This window comes from Polyodon spathula, chromosome 43 (assembly GCF_017654505.1).
Source record: "Polyodon spathula isolate WHYD16114869_AA chromosome 43, ASM1765450v1, whole genome shotgun sequence".
Taxonomy (NCBI): domain Eukaryota; kingdom Metazoa; phylum Chordata; class Actinopteri; order Acipenseriformes; family Polyodontidae; genus Polyodon; species Polyodon spathula.
In genome coordinates, this window is record NC_054576.1 from 546,911 (window position 1) to 562,926 (window position 16,016).

The window sequence follows — 16,016 nt, forward strand, 5'->3', positions numbered from 1 at the left end:
AACAGCCCAGAGACTCCAGCAGAAAAAAAATAAGATTCCTCCCCATTAGGGGATCTCACCCAGTTCTTCCTTGGTCCTGTAGAGCTTGGAGTTTCCAACCAGGTAAGAAGACAAAAAGTGATGATGATAACTGGATTAGTCACTGTTGTTGCTCTTAGGATCCATATAAACAATTTGAATGATGTGGATAGTTTCAGTTTGGCAGGAGATTAGATAACTGGTTAATTTATACTGGAAAAATGGCAGATTAGAGAAAATACTGTTTTTAACAACCAAAAGATTATTGCTTCCTGATTTCTCCTTTACAGACCAGCAAACTCACTCTTCAAATACTCTGCATCCACAAAAAAAAAAACACACCCAAAAAAGAACCAACCACCCCACCCCAGCAAGTAATAGTCCTATTTAAAGAGCCACCAATTAAGATACTCAGAATTAATGATAAGTCAAGCCCAATAAGACCTTTGCCAAGGCAATTAGCAAAACACCTGAATCTAATTAGAATTTCCCTGTGGAAATTAAGGAAAAGATCATTCAGTTAAAACAAGAGAGAAAGTCCAGTGCAGAGATAAACCCCTACCAAAATTTAACAGTAAATTGAAATAGCTTCACCTAATTTTACCTTATGGAATCTGAAAGGCCCACTTTAAAAATGAGAACAAAATTACTTACTTAGCAATTGAACAGAGAATTAAATTAACCTGGCCAGGTATTCTGATACTCAATTAAGAGCAGCAGGCAGCAAATGACTTATGCTGCATTCATGTAGCTAGTGCTGCACATACATAAGGTCATCAATCGAACTTTTGACATAAGCTATAGTAATAATACTACGAGCCGGTTTAGTTCCACTACAGGCATTCCAGCCTGACTGGGAATCAAACCGAGACCGCGGAGGTGAGAGCGCTGAATCCTAACCACCAGAGCACCAGGGAAGCTGCTTACTGATGAGAGCATCTGTGGTGGAATGAATTATTCCTGAGCAAAGAAGGCGCAGGAATCCTCCTGAACATTCTCACTACATGAGCAGTGTGCTGCTGGGAGGTGGAATTACTCTCTGTGCTGACACACACTGATGTGAGTCTGCAGGACTAAGTGGGGTGTGGGACAGACAGCTTACAGGAACTCTCAGAGAGGACAGCAAGGGAAGAATCATTGTGTTTAAAATACTGGCCTGCTAAGGGACATTTTAACATTCTTTAATATTCATTGGCAGGGCTGGAAGTTGCAGATGTTGAGATATTAGAGTCAGTGTTTCCCAGCATGCATCACTGTGAGCAGCTCCTTCCTCCAGACACAGACCACACTGTAGTGTTTAGATGACTGGGTGTGAGGAGCCTTGTGTTAACAATGGGAGAACTGGGCTGACTGGGGAGGTAACTGCTGCCTATTTCAATTGTCTTATTACTGTACTGTTATTACATTATGGACAGCAGTGGTGCTCTGGCTCCCTCTTGTGGTCAGTGTGAATGATGGCAGTGTGTGCAGCATGGCAGGGCACTGATGCCTGTTTCCAGGCTATACAAACACATAGAGGGATTCAATCAAACACGAAGTTCACAATTTAATAGAATAGTGGATTAGTTCTATTTGTATGTGTGTTCTAAGCGCTGCACTTCTGTTTCAATAAGTGTCACAGAAAGTTCTATGAGATCTGAGCTGTGAACACAGGTGGGACTTGATAGGGTTGGGTGACTCACAGTACAGTTAGATTATCCTTCCTGTAGTTTGATGTTTAGCCTCTCAGTGCTTTCCTGCTCTCTAGGAGGGGCATTAGAAATCTGCCTGTTCACAATGAACTGGCCCATAAGTGTTGAGACATGTGTGCCAGGGAGCTGCTGCACACATAAGGAATGAAGGAGACCAGGTGGGTAACAAGGATGACACAGGAGGCAAGACAATGAAGAATAAACTGCCTTCAATAATGCTGATGTGCTGCTCCTTAATAAAACAACAGAATTCACTCAGAAATGTATGAATTCCTTATTTATTTGTATTTAAATTTAGATGCATTATTTTTTATTATAATAAGTTATAATCTGAGGTATATCAATATAGTATTAACATGTTTTATTCAGTAATTAAGAATAAAGTGTAAAATTCTATTTCAGAAGAAGACATCGTTTGTTGATTGTAATTAACAATAATTTGTGTCTTGATTTTCATCTTAACAATATGTTAAAGTTCAATGTAATTCATTTAAGTATTAATATTAGTTTTGAAAATACATTAAAACACCTCAGATTGACACAATGAAAAATATCCAGCTGGACTCCACAGAGCTAGAAAATGTAACTACACATCACGCAATACTGGTCTTTGCTGTTGCCATGAACTCTCAATCATGAAGTGTTAAACTTGCTGTTTTCTGTACTTATTTTTAATATGCTGTCCAGGAAATCATAAATACTTCAATCTCAACATGCATGCAGTTCAATCGTTTTATAAAATAAACATCATTCTGTTTTTTATATAGAATGTGTTGCTGATGAAGTGAAATCATTAAAAGAGTAAAATGAAAAAAGTAAATAATAAAATTTGAAGTTAAATATGTGATATATATATATATATATATATATATATATATATATATATATATATATATATATATATATATATATATATATATATATATATATATATATATATATATATATATATATATATATATATATATATATGAAAGATAAGTGTATGTTTGTTTTACTTTATTTTCAGCTTGTATTTAAGTATCAGAAAATGAACAATGTTCACCTGCAGTCCTGCTGAGGGAGGTTTTTGTATGGGTGTGTAGCACTGTGTGAACACCAAACTACTGCTGGGGTTGTGTGCACTCTGACATTACCACTGTGGTAACTCTGACAGTAGTAATCTCCTGCATCTTCAGCCTGGACTCCACTGATGGTCAGAGTGAAGTCAGTCCCAGATCCACTGCCACTGAAACGAGTTGGGATCCCAGACTGAAGGGTACTTGCCCTATAGATCAGGAGTTTGGGAGCTTCTCCAGGTTTCTGTTGGTACCAGGCTAGGTAGTTGTTATTGTACACTGCGCTGCTGACTTTACAGCTCAGAGCGACTGTGTCTCCTGGGAGAACAGATTTCACTGCTGGAGTCTGAGTCACAGTATACTGTCCACTGGATTCTGAAAATAATAAACAATAAAATAGAAGATGGCAGTAAATGATTGAAATAAATGAAACAGATTACATTTCAAGACTTTTTCATTTGATTTTATTCACTTTGCCTTTTTTACTTTTAATACTTATATAATAAGAATTGTCCCACAAAAAGATATTTCTAAAACAAGTTTTTCTAAATGATTCTTACCCTGAGTGCAGATGACAAGTGCCCAGATGAAGATGCTGATAAAAGTCATTGTTGTTGTGGATTCTGTTGCCATGAAGGGCAGCTCTCAATCATGAAGTGTTAAACTCACAGGGCTATAAACACTCCCAGAGCACTGAAGCATGTGCTGCCAATGCAAAGTGTCTTTTCTATGCAAATTGTCTTCCCTGGCACAGCAGCCACTTCTAGCCAAGCAGTGCTCTTAAGTTTAAAATCATTTTCAGCTGATGCAGTTTATTTGCCATTCGGAAGAAAAACTAAAAACAAAGTTTATCTTGCAAGCAAAACAAAAAGAATAAAATAAAATAGCTTCTAGTTTTCTTCATGTTGAGATTGTACAAACACAGCTATTTCTCTCTCTTCTCCCTCAAACAATTCATGTTAGCCACAGCTGTGATTATGTAGCTTTGTTACACCATATAAATAATTATTAATTTTAAAATATTAAAATCAGACCTGCAGGTTAAGAGAGCCATTGATTTTGCACATTGCTAATGCTGAGTGAAAAGTTTCCAGTTTTTTCCTGTGGACACCCTGGACTGTTTCAGGTTAAGATCCACTGCTCTGGATTAGAGCATAATTTTATTACTATCTCTCACTCCCTCTTGTGGTCATAGAGTGTAGTGCAGTCTGGCTATTTGGTGTTTTCTCATTTTATGGTTGTGGAGAGATGTTCTCAGGTCATAAGAGACAGCTCGGCTGACTCAATTTACAGGGAATATTTTCAAAGAGTGAAGATCAGAGAAATGGAGGGGGGCAAATCTGAAGTACAGTAGCGATGCTCGTATAATCAACAAAGCACCTACACTTCACACACACAATAACAAAACCACACACACACATCACACACACACACACACACACACAAAAATAACAAAAATAAATGTTGTTTATTTACACACACATATTTAGTTATTCCTTTATGTATTTGATTATTTCAATAATTATTTTGACACACACACATATACACACACATGACACACACACACACACACACACACACACACACACACACACACACACACACACACACACACACAACACACACACACACACACACACACACTGACACACACACACACACACACACATACACACACACACACACACACACACACACACACACACACACACACACACACACACACACACACACACACACACACACACACACACACACACACACACACACACACACACACACACACACACACACACACACACACACACACACACACACACACACACACACACACACACACACACACACACACACACACACACACACACACACACACACACACACACACACACACACACACACACACACACACACACACACACACACACTGGCACACACACACACACACACACACACACACACACACACACACACACACACACATGAATAAATATTGGAATAAATGATTGAATAAATGAATGATTGTGTATACGGCTCAGGTCCTGGCCGGCTGCCTCGCTGCAATTGTATTCCTCGTTTGAAAGCAGAGCAGCTGCACTTACACCACGTGACCGCTGTCTCCACATCAGGGAGACGCTCCCGTTGAGATTCTAGAGCTCCTCGCTGTTCTCTTGCAGTCCAAAGCAGCTCAATCCAGCTGCCATGGGAACGGACGGCACGTCCTCGTGTACAGCGTGAGGTAAAACAATGGCAGCGTCACCCTCATCATCAGCAGTCATCTTTAACAAGGCCAGCAGGGGGCGTTAAAGGCACAGTCTACACAGCGTGGTAAGAGCTCCCAGCGAACATTTCCTTCAGAGTGTTATTCCTTTTATATATATTGAAGGCAATAAACTGCACTTCAAACACGCTGTCAGTGTATTAGCTTCTCTCTCTTCTTCTCTGCCAACCCATTGGTTGTGTCTGGGGAGTCCTTATAAGGGCTGTAGAGCTGACAAATAAAACATTCAATCCTGTCACTGTGTCTGTGGTGATTTCACAAAATAATAACACATAACAATCCTTGCATTATCAAGAGGTCCAGTATTCTGATACCATTATGAAGCCAATATGGCACCAACTTAAACCCAGTAATGGTGTTTCTTAATGGGCCAGGACTGTGCCAGTTCCTATCCAATTCAGATTGCCAGCACTGGGCCATGTACTGGGCCCGTGTGCAAACGATACCGATCCAATTCTGGAATGTAATTGGGCCAATATAGTCACATTGGCCTGTCAGCATTGCACCAATACTGGCAAAAGGTTTGCTAATAGTGATCCAGTATTGACCCATTTCAGACAAGATTACTGGCTACCAACTAGCAGCTATATATTAATTTAATTATTTATTCATTTATTTTTAATTTTGGCTTGGAATATCCTCCGTAGGCTACAAGCCGTCTAACCTGTTCTGAAGAGCGTGAATATGCAAATGTGCCTGCGTTTTAAACAATGTCTCTCAGGAAGCCTGTCTCTGGACAATGTGCTTTCAGCACCTGTTACACAGAATAGCTCCAGAGATAATAAACACATTGAAACCGTTTCAAATAAAAGCTGACTTGACGAGCCTCCCTGCAATGAGGACCTGTATGGGTGGTTCCATGGTGAGAGTCCCTGCAATGAGGACCTGTATGGGTGGTTCCATGGTGAGAGTCCCTGCAATGAGGACCTGTATGGGTGGTTCCATGGTGAGAGTCCCTGCAATGAGGATCCTGTATGGGTGGTTCCATGGTGAGAGTCCCTGCAATGAGGACCTGTATGGGTGGTTCCATGGTGAGAGTCCCTGCAATGAGGACCTGTATGGGTGGTTCCATGGTGAGAGTCCCTGCAATGAGGACCTGTGTATGGGTGGTTCCATGGTGAGAGTCCCTGCAATGAGGACCTGTATGGGTGGTTCCATGGTGAGAGTCCCTGCAATGAGGATGTATGGGTGGTTCCTGTATGGGTGGTTCCATGGTGAGAGTCCCTGCAATGAGGACCTGTATGGGTGGTTCCATGGTGAGAGTCCCTGCAATGAGGACCTGTATGGGTGGTTCCATGGTGAGAGTCCCTGCAATGAGGACCTGTATGGGTGGTTCCATGGTGAGAGTCCCTGCAATGAGGATCCTGTATGGGTGGTTCCATGGTGAGAGTCCCTGCAATGAGGATCCTGTATGGGTGGTTCCATGGTGAGAGTCCCTGCAATGAGGATCCTGTATGGGTGGTTCCATGGAGAGTGCAATGAGGACCTTCCATGGTGAGAGTCCCTGCAATGAGGACCTGTATGGGTGGTTCCATGGTGAGAGTCCCTGCAATGAGGACCTGTATGGGTGGTTCCATGGTGAGAGTCCCTGCAATGAGGACCTGTATGGGTGGTTCCATGGTGAGAGTCCCTGCAATGAGGACCTGTATGGGTGGTTCCTGTATGGGTGGTTCCATGGTGAGAGTCCCTGCAATGAGGATCCTGTATGGGTGGTTCCATGGTGAGAGTGAGGACCCTGGGTGGTTCCATGGTGAGAGTCCCTGCAATGAGGATCCTGTATGGGTGGTTCCATGGTGTAATGGTTAGCACTCTGAATCCAGCGAGCTGAGTTCAAATCTCAGTGGAACCGGCTGCATTCTTGTTATATTTGTCTTACAAAAACACTTTATACACTGGTTTTGGTTTAAATAGCTAATGGTTTAATGATCTCTGGTTTAGTATCTTCCATAGTAACTAATAGAAGTATACAGTACTGATACTGCAGATTCCACCCAGTGGAGGAACGACCTCCCTACAGATGTGAGGACTGCCCAGTCAGACAACACCTGTAAAACTCAACTCTCCCCTTCTGGACAATACAGCACTCTGCCTTTAATGCACTGATCTGCTCCCTATTCTACTGTATGTAATCCTGCACTGAACCCAGTCTGTAGTATCTTGTATTTCACTTGCACTCGTATCTAACCCTGGTGTAACTCTCAACACTGTTATCTGCTCTTGATCTGCCCCGATATCAAATCGCACTGTGTTTTGTATTTGCTCTTATTAGGACTGAAGTCATTGTATTTTGCATCTTGCTCTTAATTGTGCTGTAATTCTTGATATGTGTTTTTTGTATACAACTGTAAGTTGCCCTTGGGTAAGGGCATCTGCTAATAAATAATTAAATAAATAGTTAAATAAATAGATACTGTATAAATCTAGGCTCCTGGATAAGGTTTCCTGCAGGGACCGGAAGCGTGTTTCACTTGTGTGTGCTGTTCCTGCATGCTGCCACACTGCTAAATAACAGCTGGAAAAAAAAAAAAAATAACAAAAAGTGGAACAAAGCCCTCTTTCTTAACATTGCTGCAGAGCTCAGATACCAGGATCCCTATATTTAGGAAACAGTGACAACTGTGTGTTATTATTACAGCCTCCCTCTGCAGTTAGCCTTTAATATCCTACAGTAATTTGGACTAATAAATAATTGGCACATTTTGAACTCTATGCATGTCATGCATGACATCAGTAATGACATCAGCAATGACTAATCACATGACAATACATATATATATATTCTGCAGTGGCGTGTAACGCTATGATCCCGTGGCTGTACGGAGGCCGGTACTAAACCTCTACTCGTGTTATAGGTGCTGTCTCCAGCATAGTGTTGAAGTGTTAACGAGCTGCACTGTCGACTGCTTTCTGATGATGTAAAATCCACAGCAGCTTTCAAACCCCGCGCTCGCAGAAGGGCGGCTTTGGAATTGAGCATGCGCATTAGAAAGCAGCGGCAGTGGAAACTGGCGCCATTTCGGATCGGCGCGGTGTCAGCATTGCATAGAGCACAGCGCGCAAAGAGCCAACATGGAGAACTGCGCCATCCAGCTTCATAACCGCGTCGAGCCGCCCCCTTGAGTCGACAGCGAGGCCAGCCAATCAGACACACGATGGAGTGTTTCTGCAGCCAATAATACGCGACAGCTCCAGCCAGGCCCGCCCCCTGCTAGTGACGCTCTCATTGCAGTGCAGGAGATAGAGAGGGTTGCTCTGTTTATGTGTGGAGAGCTGGCTGCAGGCAGTGATGGTGGGCTGCACGCTGGCTCCTGCTGTTTGCTGTTTCTCTACTGGCACTAACACAAACCCCAGTGAATCTGAACACATCTAGCTGCTGTTTCTCTACTGGCACTAACACAGCCCCAGTGAATCTGAACACATTTAGCTGCTGTTTCTCTACTGGCACTAACACAAACCCCAGTGAATCTGAGCACATCTAGCTGCTGTTTCTCTACTGGCACTAACACAAACCCCAGTGAATCTGAACACATCTAGCTGCTGTTTCTCTACTGGCACTAACACAAACCCCAGTGAATCTGAACACATCTAGCTGCTGTTTCTCTACTGGCACTAACACAAACCCCAGTGAATCTGAACACATCTAGCTGATGTATCTCTACTGGCACTAACACAAACCCCAGTGAATCTGAACACATCTAGCTGCTGTTTCTCTACTGGCACTAACACAAACCCCAGTGAATCTGAACACATCTAGCTGCTGTTTCTCTACTGGCACTAACACAAACCCCAGTGAATCTGAACACATCTAGCTGCTGTTTCTCTACTGGCACTAACACAAACCCCAGTGAATCTGAACACATCTAGCTGCTGTTTCTCTACTGGCACTAACACAAACCCCAGTGAATCTGAACACATCTAGCTGCTGTTTCTCTACTGGCACTAACACAAACCCCAGTGAATCTGAACACATCTAGCTGCTGTTTCTCTACTGGCACTAACACAAACCCCAGTGAATCTGAACACATCTAGCTGCTGTTTCTCTACTGGCACTAACACAAACCCCAGTGAATCTGAACACATCTAGCTGCTGTTTCTCTACTGGCACTAACACAAACCCCAGTGAATCTGAACACATCTAGCTGCTGTTTCTCTACTGGCACTAACACAAACCCCAGTGAATCTGAACACATCTAGCTGCTGTTTCTCTACTGGCACTAACACAAACCCCAGTGAATCTGAACACATCTAGCTGCTGTTTCTCTACTGGCACTAACACAAACCCCAGTGAATCTGAACACATCTAGCTGCTGTTTCTCTACTGGCACTAACACAAACCCCAGTGAATCTGACACATCTAGCTGCTGTTTCTCTACTGGCACTAACACAAACCCCAGTGAATCTGAACACATCTAGCTGCTGTTTCTCTACTGGCACTAACACAAACCCCAGTGAATCTGAACACATCTAGCTGCTGTTTCTCTACTGGCACTAACACAAACCCCAGTGAATCTGAACACATCTAGCTGCTGTTTCTCTACTGGCACTAACACAAACCCCAGTGAATCTGAACACATCTAGCTGCTGTTTCTCTACTGGCACTAACACAAACCCCAGTGAATCTGAACACATCTAGCTGTTTCTGTGAATCTGAACTCTAGCTGCTGTTTCTCTACTGGCACTAACACAAACCCCAGTGAATCTGAACACATCTAGCTGCTGTTTCTCTACTGGCACTAACACAAACCCCAGTGAATCTGAACACATCTAGCTGCTGTTTCTCTACTGGCACTAACACAAACCCCAGTGAATCTGAACACATCTAGCTGCTGTTTCTCTACTGGCACTAACACAAACCCCAGTGAATCTGAACACATCACTGCACTAACACAAACCCCAGTGAATCTGAACACATCTAGCTGCACAAACACAAACCCCAGTGAATCTGAACACATCTAGCTGCTGTTTCTCTACTGGCACTAACACAAACCCCAGTGAATCTGAACACATCTAGCTGCTGTTTCTCTACTGGCACTAACACACACCCCAGTGAATCTGAGCACATCTAGCTGCTGTTTCTCTACTGGCACTAACACAAACCCCTGAACACAGTGAATCTGAACACATCTAGCTGCTGTTTCTCTACTGGCACTAACACAAACCCCAGTGAATCTGAACACATCTAGCTGCTGTTTCTCTACTGGCACTAACACACACCCCAGTGAATCTGAACACATCTAGCTGCTGTTTCTCTACTGGCACTAACACAAACCCCAGTGAATCTGAACACATCTAGCTGCTGTTTCTCTACTGGCACTAACACACAACTGGCACCCCAGTGAATCTGAACACATCTAGCTGCTGTTTCTCTACTGGCACTAACACACACCCCAGTGAATCTGAACACATCTAGCTGCTGTTTCTCTACTGGCACTAACACAAACCCCAGTGAATCTGAACACATCTAGCTGCTGTTTCTCTACTGGCACTAACACAAATCTGAACCATCAGTGAATCTAGCTGCTGTTTCTCTACTGGCACTAACACACAATCTGAACACATCTAGCTGCTGTTTCTCTACTGGCACTAACACAAACCCCAGTGAATCTGAACACATCTAGCTGCTGTTTCTCTACTGGCACTAACACAAACCCCATTAGTGAATCTGAACACATCTAGCTGCTGTTTCTCTACTGGCACTAACACAAACCCCAGTGAATTGAAAACATGGCACTAACACAAACTGGCTCCCAGTGAATCTGAACACATCTAGCTGAACACTGGCACTAACACAGGCTGAACACATCTAGCTGCTGTTTCTCTACTGGCACTAACACAAACCCCAGTGAATCTGAACACATCTAGCTGCTGTTTCTCTACTGGCACTAACACAAACCCCAGTGAATCTGAACACATCTAGCTGCTGTTTCTCTACTGGCACTAACACAAACCCCAGTGAATCTGAACACATCTAGCTGCTGTTTCTCTACTGGCACTAACACAAACCCCAGTGAATCTGAACACATCTAGCTGCTGTTTCTCTACTGGCACTAACACAAACCCCAGTGAATCTGAACACATCTAGCTGCTGTTTCTCTACTGGCACTAACACAAACCCCAGTGAATCTGAACACATCTAGCTGCTGTTTCTCTACTGGCACTAACACAAACCCCAGTGAATCTGAACACATCTAGCTGCTGTTTCTCTACTGGCACTAACACACACCCCAGTGAATCTGAACACATCTAGCTGCTGTTTCTCTACTGGCACTAACACAAACCCCAGTGAATCTGAACACATCTAGCTGCTGTTTCTCTACTGGCACTAACACAAACCCCAGTGAATCTGAACACATCTAGCTGCTGTTTCTCTACTGGCACTAACACAAACCCCAGTGAATCTGAACACATCTAGCTGCTGTTTCTCTACTGGCACTAACACAAACCCCAGTGAATCTGAACACATCTAGCTGCTGTTTCTCTACTGGCACTAACACAAACCCCAGTGAATCTGAACACATCTAGCTGCTGTTTCTCTACTGGCACTAACACAAACCCCAGTGAATCTGAACACATCTAGCTGCTGTTTCTCTACTGGCACTAACACACAACCCCAGTGAATCTGAACACATCTAGCTGCTGTTTCTCTACTGGCACTAACACAAACCCCAGTGAATCTGAACACATCTAGCTGCTGTTTCTCTACTGGCACTAACACAAACCCCAGTGAATCTGAACACATCTAGCTGCTGTTTCTCTACTGGCACTAACACAAACCCCAGTGAATCTGAACACATCTAGCTGCTGTTTCTCTACTGGCACTAACACAAACCCCAGTGAATCTGAACACATCTAGCTGCTGTTTCTCTACTGGCACTAACACAAACCCCAGTGAATCTGAACACATCTAGCTGCTGTTTCTCTACTGGCACTAACACAAACCCCAGTGAATCTGAACACATCTAGCTGCTGTTTCTCTACTGGCACTAACACAGGACCCTAACAGTGAATCTGAACACATCTAGCTGCTGTTTCTCTACTGGCACTAACACAAACCCCAGTGAATCTGAACACATCTAGCTGCTGTTTCTCTACTGGCACTAACACAAACCCCAGTGAATCTGAACACATCTAGCTGCTGTTTCTCTACTGGCACTAACACAAACCCCAGTGAATCTGAACACATCTAGCTGCTGTTTCTCTACTGGCACTAACACAAACCCCAGTGAATCTGAACACATCTAGCTGCTGTTTCTCTACTGGCACTAACACAAACCCCAGTGAATCTGAACACATCTAGCTGCTGTTTCTCTACTGGCACTAACACAAACCCCAGTGAATCTGAACACACTGGCACTAACACAAACCCCAGTGAATCTGAGCACATCTAGCTGCTGTTTCTCTACTGGCACTAACACAAACCCCAGTGAATCTGAACACATCTAGCTGCTGTTTCTCTACTGGCACTAACACAAACCCCAGTGAATCTGAACACATCTAGCTGCTGTTTCTCTACTGGCACTAACACAAACCCCAGTGAATCTGAACACATCTAGCTGCTGTTTCTCTACTGGCACTAACACAAACCCCAGTGAATCTGAACACATCTAGCTGCTGTTTCTCTACTGGCACTAACACAAACCCCAGTGAATCTGAACACATCTAGCTGCTGTTTCTCTACTGGCACTAACACAAACCCCAGTGAATCTGAACACATCTAGCTGCTGTTTCTCTACTGGCACTAACACTGAACACATCTAGCTGCTGTTTCTCTACTGGCACTAACACAAACCCCAGTGAATCTGAGCACATCTAGCTGCTGTTTCTCTACTGGCACTAACACAAACCCCAGTTAATCTGAACAATCTGAACACATCTAGCTGCTGTTTCTCTACTGGCACTAACACAAACCCCAGTGAATCTGAACACATCTAGCTGCTGTTTCTCTACTGGCACTAACACAAACCCCAGTGAATCTGAACACATCTAGCTGCTGTTTCTCTACTGGCACTAACACAAACCCCAGTGAATCTGAACACATCTAGCTGCTGTTTCTCTACTGGCACTAACACAAACCCCAGTGAATCTGAACACATCTAGCTGCTGTTTCTCTACTGGCACTAACACAAACCCCAGTGAATCTGAACACATCTAGCTGCTGTTTCTCTACTGGCACTAACACAAACCCCAGTGAATCTGAACACATCTAGCTGCTGTTTCTCTACTGGCACTAACACAAACCCCAGTGAATCTGAACACATCTAGCTGCTGTTTCTCTACTGGCACTAACACAAACCCCAGTGAATCTGAACACATCTAGCTGCTGTTTCTCTACTGGCACTAACACAAACCCCAGTGAATCTGAACACATCTAGCTGCTGTTTCTCTACTGGCACTAACACAAACCCCAGTGAATCTGAACACATCTAGCTGCTGTTTCTCTACTGGCACTAACACAAACCCCAGTGAATCTGAACACATCTAGCTGCTGTTTCTCTACTGGCACTAACACAAACCCCAGTGAATCTGAACACATCTAGCTGCTGTTTCTCTACTGGCACTAACACAAACCCCAGTGAATCTGAACACATCTAGCTGCTGTTTCTCTACTGGCACTAACACAAACCCCAGTGAATCTGAACACATCTAGCTGCTGTTTCTCTACTGGCACTAACACAAACCCCAGTGAATCTGAACACATCTAGCTGCTGTTTCTCTACTGGCACTAACACAAACCCCAGTGAATCTGAACACATCTAGCTGCTGTTTCTCTACTGGCACTAACACAAACCCCAGTGAATCTGAACACATCTAGCTGCTGTTTCTCTACTGGCACTAACACAAACCCCAGTGAATCTGAACACATCTAGCTGCTGTTTCTCTACTGGCACTAACACAAACCCCAGTGAATCTGAACACATCTAGCTGCTGTTTCTCTACTGGCACTAACACAAACCCCAGTGAATCTGAACACATCTAGCTGCTGTTTCTCTACTGGCACTAACACAAACCCCAGTGAATCTGAACACATCTAGCTGCTGTTTCTCTACTGGCACTAACACAAACCCCAGTGAATCTGAACACATCTAGCTGCTGTTTCTCTACTGGCACTAACACAAACCCCAGTGAATCTGAACACATCTAGCTGCTGTTTCTCTACTGGCACTAACACAAACCCCAGTGAATCTGAACACATCTAGCTGCTGTTTCTCTACTGGCACTAACACAAACCCCAGTGAATCTGAACACATCTAGCTGTGTTCTCTACTGGCACTAACACAAACCCCAGTGAATCTGAACACATCTAGCTGCTGTTTCTGTACTGGCACTGTGTGCTGTGTGTGTGTGTGAATCTGAACACATCTAGCTGCTGTGTTTCTCTACTGGCACTAACACAAACCCCAGTGAATCTGAACACATCTAGCTGCTGCAGTGGCACTAACACGAAGCTTGAGAGATATATACTTTGAAAATATTTAATCTGTTTGCATTTACACAACATGTGAATGTGTTGATGCAGCACCTTTAATGAGACTGTAGCAGAGGGAGATCTGTGCTGACTCTGCTGGCGTGTTCACGGTGCTGCAGGAAGAGGGCAGCAGTCGTCCAACAACCGCCTGTGAGTCATGGCAGTGACACGGGGAGGTGGGAAAGTGGGTGTGTGGACTTTCCCCCTCTCTGAATGGCTGAGAGGCGGGTCTTGGGGAGATTGTTAGCCCTATAAGTTAACGCTCTGTTGTTTCCTCAGGTCTGCCCTTTTAAACGCCCTGACAGTGCATAAGCGCTGGTCCATGACCGAGAACCAGTCGGAGAGAACGAAACGGAGTTTCAGAGCGAGACAGTGAGGGCAGGAACCCTTGGGCAGACCCCTGATTAGTATATCTGAGCAGGTTAGTTAGCCCGCAGCGTAGGACGGTGATCCGGGTCGCACAGGCAGCGGCGACCGGGATATCGCTGCAAAGTACAGCAACTTTTCTTTATAGTTTTGTTACTGTTTTATTTTCCCTTTTTCTTTTTGCCTTCTATTTTTGAATTATTGTTTGAAGCACCTGCGAGTGCGCTTGCACCCTGAACTGTCTTACCATCATTTGGTATTCCCGTGGTTCTGTTTACCATAGTTGGTAAGCCGACCATGGACCAACAGCGCCCTCTGCGGGCTAAAAAGAAACAAGACACCCTTAAAATAAAACTGGGCACCTGTGTGGTGTTTTCAAGTACACCTGTCTGTCTCCTGGACAGTGAATTACCCACCACCCTTCCACAGAGACTTATTGTATTGATTTATCATCTTAAATGTCAGTAAGAAAGAAAGCCCAACTGAGATATAATAACTTGACTAAAATGTTGTCCTGTTCCCTTACCTTTTTATCAATCTTTATTTTATATAGCGCCTTTCACAGTGGACCACCATCACAAAGCACTTTACAAAATAATGAGGAACAATGCAAATACATTAAATATGGTGAAATATAGGGCATAGCACATTAAATACAACAGTAAAAACCAATGCAAGTACATTAACTATAGGCACATTACAATGCAAATACAGGCACATTACATTAAATACAAGGCTAGGATGTGAATTCTAAACATTGTGGATGTGTGTGTCATACAGAATCATACGAAGAGGGAGTGAAAAACCTGAAGACAACAGCTAATAACAGATATCAGGCTTGAAGAGCATTGAAAGCAAGAGAGAACAGGTGGGTCTAGAGAGTTGATTTGAAGCGAGCGACTGTGGGAGCTGCACACACTAGAGCTGGGAGAGAGATCCAGAGAGTCGGGGCCATGAAGCTAAAAGAGCCGCTCTCCCAGTGTGGGGCGCTTTTGCTTGGGTTTAACAAGCAGGCCAGAGTCAGAGGAGCTCAGCTTGCGTGCAGGGACACAGCGGCTCAGCAGACTGGAGAGATACTCTGGACCTGTGTGATGGAGGGTCTTGTAGGCAAGCAGGAGAATTTTGAAAGTAATCCT

At 43.8% G+C, this 16,016-nt stretch overlaps 1 protein-coding gene across 11 annotated transcripts in view; it reads right to left on the reverse strand.

Annotated features, from left to right (window-relative positions):
• Positions 1–16,016, reverse strand: part of LOC121305398 (immunoglobulin kappa light chain-like) — a 322,019-nt gene that overhangs the window by 178,594 nt on the left and 127,409 nt on the right. The window lies entirely within an intron of this gene.